Consider the following 8,104-nt stretch of genomic DNA (forward strand, 5'->3'; position numbering starts at 1 on the left):
CAAGCCTGATTTGTCATCTCCAGCATTCTGTTTATTTTTTTAAGGTCAATCTTTGCCTGAAACATGACTTCATTGCACCTGCAGCACTTCATTGTCCAAATGTCCTTGGCAAACCTCACAGTCTTTGGACAGGGTTGCATTTTCTCCAAACGGGAAATCCTCCCTCCTTCCTCAAGCTTAATAAGGCTCTTGCAGTGCATCCAAATAATACAGCTCTTGTTCCACAGATACACTCGGCCCCCTCTGATAACTTCATAAAACTGCTCCTTATTGTCTGGGCCATGAAGCCAGGCTAATGCTAAAGTTCCAGTTCAAAAACATTAACTGTATTATTCTTATGAGGCCAGCTCTCCTGGGTACTGGCACTCACTCATTGGCACCATGGATTCAGGTCAGGTGGTGCAAACATCTTCCCTGAGAAGCAAGCCATACACCCAACAGGGCTAGAACACCTAGGTCACAAGAAAGGGTTTCAGTCCAGATGCACTGTCAGTAAGTGAACGCATGGACAAGAATGCATGAACTATTATTTTCTTCCCATCACTGGTTTAGCAGCCCCCAGGGAGACCCTGTGTTTCTCTTTAATATTCTGACATTGAGCACTAATATGCTCAACACTGCCTCCAACAGGCAAATGTTAGAAATACACTTTCAGAGCTGGATGGGACTCAAGATCATCTAATATGATCGTCTCCTTTTATTTCCTCTCAAGGAAACCAAGGGCAAGAAAGTTTAGGCAATTTGCTCACATTCACACAGGCAATTAGTAACATAGCTGAGTTCAGGTCTGGTATAGGCTTTTTAATTTGATTCTCCCCAAATGAAGACTAAGACAAATAGCATTTATTGCATACCTACTATTAACTAGATACTGTGCAAAGGGCTTTACATATATTACTTTACTAAATCCTCACCATAAACTTTAAGTCAGGTTTAACCATTTTATAGTAGAGGGAATAGAGGGCCAGGAAGGTTAAGTAACATGCTCAAAGTCACACAGCTACTAAATAGAGCCATAATCTGAACTTTGTCTAATTTTGAAGCCCTTGATTTTTCCACTTCATGAGGCTGCTCTTTATATTTATTTAGCCAAGTGACCACCATCTTGGATTTTACTAATATTCTTACAAAGGGGCTTTGATGCCACTTCCTCTGACTTTTAAGAAAAGGAAATTCTTGCATTATTTTTGCCATGTATTCCAGGGGACCCTCAATCTCATCATCATGGGGAATAAGAAACATCTTGACATCTCTTTCCTTTTTCTTTCTTTTTAAATTTGGTAGATGAGGGAGAGGGTCCCCAACAGAATGAAAGGCGGAAGATAAGAACCAGAACATAAACCCAATACCCCCTACCCCACTCTTTTGGGAATATGCCAACATTAGAAGAGTGGGATATCCAAAGCCATTTTTTTCAAGCTGAAGCAGGCAGCGTAGCCAGGATTAAGGAAGGAGAAGCCACAGAACAAACATGGCACATGTTCTCAGGGCGTCAATTTCACTCCAGAATTTTGGAAGAAAGGATTATATTATTAGTGTATTCAAACCAGTATGGATAGCACAAACGCAGATATCCTATAAATTTTTAGGCTAACACCAGCAGGTCGTAGACTGATTTAGGCTACCTCCTTCCAGACTCCGAGGGGTACAAACACCTTCACAGTCCTCTGCGGGAGTACGTCAGTGGAAATATTTGGGGAATGAGGCTAGAAGGCAGGAGATACATTCATTTCACTTATCCCCCTGGTTTCTTTTCCCCACTCCTTACCTGCCCCACATCCCTAGTGGGTAGGAAGGCATCAGAAGACAGTTGGCTACAATCTCAGCTTTCTTTGCTACTTTGGGGAATTTAGAAGGAAATCAGTACTTGGCAACCTGGTATTTTTAGCTGCCAGGCCAAAATTCCAGACATAAACCCCTTCCCTTTAATTGAATGATGTTTATATATAAAGGAATAGATCTTCCCAAGAAAGAACCCCAGAACACTGGTTCCATTCCAGTGTGGGGGCTGCTTGGGCAGCAGTGACACCTGTGCATTAGATGCAACAGACACTTCAATTCCTGCAAAAATGTTGGCCAACTAAGTGCTCCTTTACCAACTGCGGAGGCCCAGACTCACACTATGGTCCCACAGACTCAAGGTTTAGAATCTATGTGAGTCTATTCTGGTTAACACACAGGCTCCTCCTTCCAATCATTCACTCACACACACACACATGCGCACACACACATGCATGCACACATACACAGGTGCACATGCACAAACACACACATCTAATGATTCCAACCTCGAATACTCCCCGGGCCCATGGGGATGCCCAGGTACCCTAAGCAAATCACTGTGACACTGAGGGGGTCATTAACTGGGGCTCCGAGCAGCTGAAACCCACCCTGGTGGTCTCTAGATCGTTGTTCTGAGAAATCATAAACACCAAATCCTCCAATCCCTCTGAATTTGAGTTTGTCATTTTAACCTTTAACAGCCTTTTCAGGTAAAAATAACAAAGACCAATTTACTGACTTTGTAGCTACAATGAGCTTGAAAAAGCACTTACTTAAAGACTGGAGGGAAGAAAAAAAAGAAGAAAATGGAGTACATACTCCTTAGATGATGCACACTTTAATTAGCTAAAATAAAAATAAAAATGTACAGACGAAGGGAGAGGAAAAACCAACTTCCCTGATCCTTTCATGGCACTGTAGCTCAAAGACTGGAATCTCTGCTTGTTAACCATTGTTAACTAGTATTTTTAGTCCTGGTTGCTTTTAGCCTCTGTATAGTTCCTTTTTTAAACACATTTTCTATACGTTAATAAAATATCCTGAAAGAATGATGTGTGTCTTCTGAGTCCTAGAGGAACTGGGGGGCATGCCTGTCTTAAGGATGGGCCTGCCTTCTTTTCTCTGGGCCTCCTCTCCTTAACGTTTCCGGCCCGCTTCTGCCAGCCCGTCTTCTCTGCATCACCCTTTGGGTGGACTGTTCTCCCCCGTGGCCCTGCTCCCCCATCTACGCCCCTTGTCCGCTCTGTTTCTGTTCTCTCATTATATCCTAAATATCTCAGCCCCCCTCCTCATTCTTCTCTCCTTCTTCTCTCCTCTCTTCTACTCTCCTGCTTCTCTCCTCTCTTTGCGTCTTTCTCTCTCTCTTTGCATCTTTCTCTCTCTCTTCCTTTCTCTTTCTTCCCTACCTTCCATTCACTTTGAGAAATCATAAACACCAAATCCTCCAAACCCTCTGAATTTTATTTTGTCATTTTAACCTTTAACAGCCTTTTCAGGTAAAAATACCAATTTCAACTCAGCCTTTGCTTTTACCATCAGAAAAGGTCACCAATGGGTGGTGGTCTCTGCTGCCCTAGTATTACCAGACAGGCCTTTTGTACAGTTTTGAGTCCTTGATCAGCCACAGAGATGGTGACTCACTGCCTACCTCCTTCCAGCCTCGTCTCCTGGCTCCCTCAACCCTGAAGTACCCAGGGGTGGTCTGATCCCCAAGGCTCTAGTGCCATCTGTGGGTACTGCCGGAGAACATTTGACAGGCCCCACATGCTGAGCCAGCCTGCCCTCCACTCAGTCAGCTCCTCCACTGCCAGGTTCTGTTGCTCTGCCTGGGAGCAGCTCCAGCTAATGCACCATTAGCCACTGCCTCTCAGCCTTGGTCACTTGGAAAAACCTTTCCCCTTTCTGTCCCTTAAAAATGGACCCAGTGCATAATATAAGATCAACTCTCACCTCCGGGTTACATTAAGTAAGACCCCAGTCAGGGAACAGCCCCAAAAAGAGAGTCGTGAGGGGAGCTTCTTCCAGTCCAGTTCCAAGGGCACAGGCAGTCAGGAAGTGCAGAGATAACTGAGTAACGGTGTAGGGAAAGCACCGCAAACCCAGACATGCTCTCCCATGCTGGAGTGGGCAGGGGGATATTAGGAGCCCGTCCGGGGGAGGTCGTATGACAACAGAAATTATCCAAGAGGAAAAAAAGAGGTGGGAGCCTCATCAACAAGGGTCGGGGCACAAAACGGCAGAGCCTGCTGGAACGGGGCCAGGTGTGGTTTAGTACTCATGTTTGCTTGAAGTTCAATAACAGAGCCAGGAACAGACTGGGCATTGTGAAGACCCAAGACCACAAAGGAGAGACCTTTCTCCACCTTCCATGTTAAAAGGGAGAAATAATGAGTGCTTTAAAGAAGGAACAGAATCCCAACCCTGGAAATAAATTTTTAAAAAGGCTTGACACCAGCAGGCTTCTTCACACCCCTGGGGCCATGTGTAAAACAGGGACAAAACTCCAGCCACATGGCCATCTACCTAGAAGGCACCCTCGCAAACAGAGCAGGCAAAGCACCTTTCCTAGCCCTTGCCCTATGCCACATTTCCTCTTTTTCTCATTTCCTAAAAAAAAAAATAAAATAAAATAAAAAATTCTGGAATGTCAGACCAAGGTGGCCCTTTAAAAACAGCCACATTTCCTGGTCCTGTTTTAAATAAGCCATTCTGGAAACCTATAGCTCAGGATTATGGGACTGGAAGAGTGACTGCTGTAATATCGAGATAAAAACCTGTCATTTGACTCTTGTCCTGTACATTGTCTTGAAAATGAAAATGGAAACTAATGTGATACAGTGAAACTTAAAGGAACTCTAATAATTAGTATTTATTCCTGAGGTTGCTGAATGATAGCATTATGTTCTAACTTAAATGAGTATAATTCACCCATTGCTTAAGACCTCTGGGTGCATTTACAACCATCTGAACACAGATTTAATTATTGTTTTGTTATGGGAATGAAGAACTGCCAGGGGTAATATTAAAAGTGGATTATTAAGCAAGAGAAATGTTAGCAACATTAGTAATCAGTGCAATTACCCAGTAGCATCTTCTTGCCCATAATACCCCCAGTGTCCCTGGGGACGTGTGCTTTAGCAGTGACCCCTTTGCCAGTCAGCAATAAGACATCACCACAAATTAGGGCCCTCTGGGCCTGTATCTTTTCACTCATGTGACATGTACAATATTCCCCATTGCCCAGGTTTTCAAATAATTATAAAAAGAGTATGCATTGGACTTGTAAAGCTACACAAAAATGAGTCTCGTGTTCCTCTTCACTCATCTCACCATCCACATTCAATAAGTACCTACTGTATACCAGATCCAATACTGATTCTGGATATACAAAAAGATGAAAGGCCTGCACACCCTCTGCTTCTCCCGGAAGAGGTTTGGTCTCTCTCTGTCTCTCTCTTTTTTCCCAGTTAAAAAAAATTCTTTTATTGAAACTTTAATACTGGTTTGTATTAGTCAGGATTCTCCAGAGAAACAGAACCAATAGGAGATTTACATTATGTTTGCGTGTGTGTGTGTGTGTGTGTGCATGTGTGTGTGTGTGTGAGAGAGAGAGAGACTTATGAGGAAATGGCTTATGTGATTATGGAGACTAAGAAGTCCCACAGTCTGCTGTCTGCAAGCCACAGACTCAAGAAACCTGGTTGAACAATTCGGTCCAATTCCAAAGGCCTGAGAATTAGAAAAGCCACTGTTGTAAATCCCACTCAAATCATTAAAGAACAACAACATTTCAGCTTAATACGTGGGCAGAAAGAAAACAAAAGGCAAATTTCTCTATCCTCAGCCTTTTTGTTCTATTCAGCTCCTCAATGGATTGGACAACGCCCATTCACATTAGGCAGAGCAATCTACTTTACTCAGTGCTCCAATTCAAATGCCAATCTCATCCAAAAACACCTTTGCAGACACACCCAGAAATAATGTTTAATCGGGGCACCCTGTGGTGCAGTCAAGTTGACACATAAAATAAACCATCACACAGTTGCAAGGCAGTAAACAAACCAGACGTGGTTCCTTTCCCAGAGACGTTCCTGCTGGTGGGGAAGTCATTCTCTAGAAAGAGATTCAGCAATCCATGGCCCAAGGGCCAGACATTTATTCTCTTTTTGACTCTTTCCTTTTCCACCAGTTTTTACCAAACTCCCTACTCTCTAATTCAGATATTTCACACATTTGTAAGGCTCCTTGCTTCAGTTTTTTAAAATAGAATAAAGTAAAATTTCCAAACTTATGTTTATGTGTTCATGAGAAAATGGAAAGAGATATACAGTGAAAAAACTCAGTTAATTAGATGAGCGTTGTCATTTCAACACTGACAATATTTTTTTAAAACTCAGACACATTTCAAACACTTCTAACACTAAGAAAAGTGGCAATTAAGGAGCCTCTTGAATCCAAAAAGTTGACAGAACCTCCTTTAAAAAAACTGATTACTGTAGAATTTTCCCTGGGGGCAGGGGCCAGAGGCCAGTGGAAGGTATGGATCAACTTTTAGATGTTGATGCCCTTTAATGCTTTAAATAAAAATTGCTATCATCAGAGATCACTTTAGGCATTCATTCACAGCTGTGTTCTTCATGACAAACAACAAGCTCTTCAGAGGTTTCCGGCAAATATGTGTAAATTATAAGAAATGCAGTAGCAATTATGAAAATTCAGTATGCTAGCTGTACAGGAAATTTAAAGATCCAAGATAAACAATGAAAACTATGAGGAGTGCATATATTATGCCTGCATGCAGGTAATACCTAGCTTGATTTGTGAGCCCATTCACTGTTTATGATTTCTCCCCCCACAAATAAAAACCACAAAGTAATAACCAAAGCTTGTATTTACAACCAAAGCTACACTGAAACAATTGGCAACAACAATAACAACCTGGGTTGCAATTAAATGTAACCCAGTTGACTTATTGACTTGGAAAAGCAAAAGATGATTGAAAAAGTCAACGTGGAACGGCCTGCCCCCCATCCTCTCCTAACCCCCAACCAGTACCATTTAAAGAAATTGAGACATATTCACATAAATCTGGTTTTATCTTTCAACGAAATGACCTGAATGTTAACTCATTTTGAAATGTCCATGCTACAAAGCAGTGTTTCAATACAGCAGTACTATTGACATTTTGGTCAGATAATTCTTTTTTGTAGGGACCTGGCCTGTGATTTTTACCCACTAAATTCCAGTAGGACCCCTGCCTCCCACCATGTTGTAACAACCAAAAATGTCTCCAGACATTGCCAAATGTCCTCTGGGGGAAAAAAATCACCTTCAGTTGAGAGCCACTGTTACAGGGAGATTTATCACAGAAAAAAGAGATAACTTCAATCCAGACTTCATGGAAGCAATATTTCAAAAAGCTTCAGCCTGGTTCATTTCAGCCCAAAAGACAAAAGGATCACCCAAATGGAACATTGTTATAGCTTTTCTACTGAATTTGTCTTTATGTAGTTTATAAATGTTTGAAAAGCTTATATCTGTGTTTTATTTTAGTTTCATTTTGTCGGAATTACTCTGGGTATTTTTGTGGTATAAGATTAGATTCCAAGGTGGAAAGTGGAATTGATAAAACGACACTTACAGAAAATGAGAGTTTGTCTTACAATGGTCCAATTTGTCATGGCTCCCCAGCAATCAATTAGATTTCAAACCAAGAGTCACTTGTAAATTAGACCTTTGGCTCTGTTGCTTCACCTGATGGACAATAATAAACGGCATTGATTGTTTAAGATCCCCAAATACCTCACAATCTCATATGTCCTAAAGATTTCTTAAGAAGAAAGAAATACAGGGTAATTAGGCACTAAAGATAGAAGGAAGAGAAGATTTTGTGCCACAATTCTATGTAAGAATGATATTCAGGTCCAGGATTGCAGTCAACAGAGCAAGGAAGGGCAGTATCACCACCCAAGCTCCCCAGGAGAATGTGAATATCTAAGTCGCATGCCTAAGGGAGTGTTCCATGATGTTAGGGAAAGCAAAGGGCTAACCAGCTGTAGTCTCAGCTTGTGGCAGAGAAAAACACCCTCAGCTAAACCCTTTTACCCAATTCATCCTCCCAGATAAGAAGTCCAGTACACAGAAAGGAAGAGACCAGGGACAGGGGAGGGTGGGGGCAGATGTTCACTTCTAGCTTTTTCAGAAATATTTCAATGCTGATTTTTCTTTCCAATTGTCCTGGCCATGACTGTTGGGCTACATGGTCTAGTCTTGTTTTAAACAAATGTAGTCACCACAGTAGGTCTCTGTAATGGCATGTTAG

Source organism: Pongo pygmaeus, chromosome 1 (genome assembly GCF_028885625.2).
Source record: "Pongo pygmaeus isolate AG05252 chromosome 1, NHGRI_mPonPyg2-v2.0_pri, whole genome shotgun sequence".
Taxonomy (NCBI): domain Eukaryota; kingdom Metazoa; phylum Chordata; class Mammalia; order Primates; family Hominidae; genus Pongo; species Pongo pygmaeus.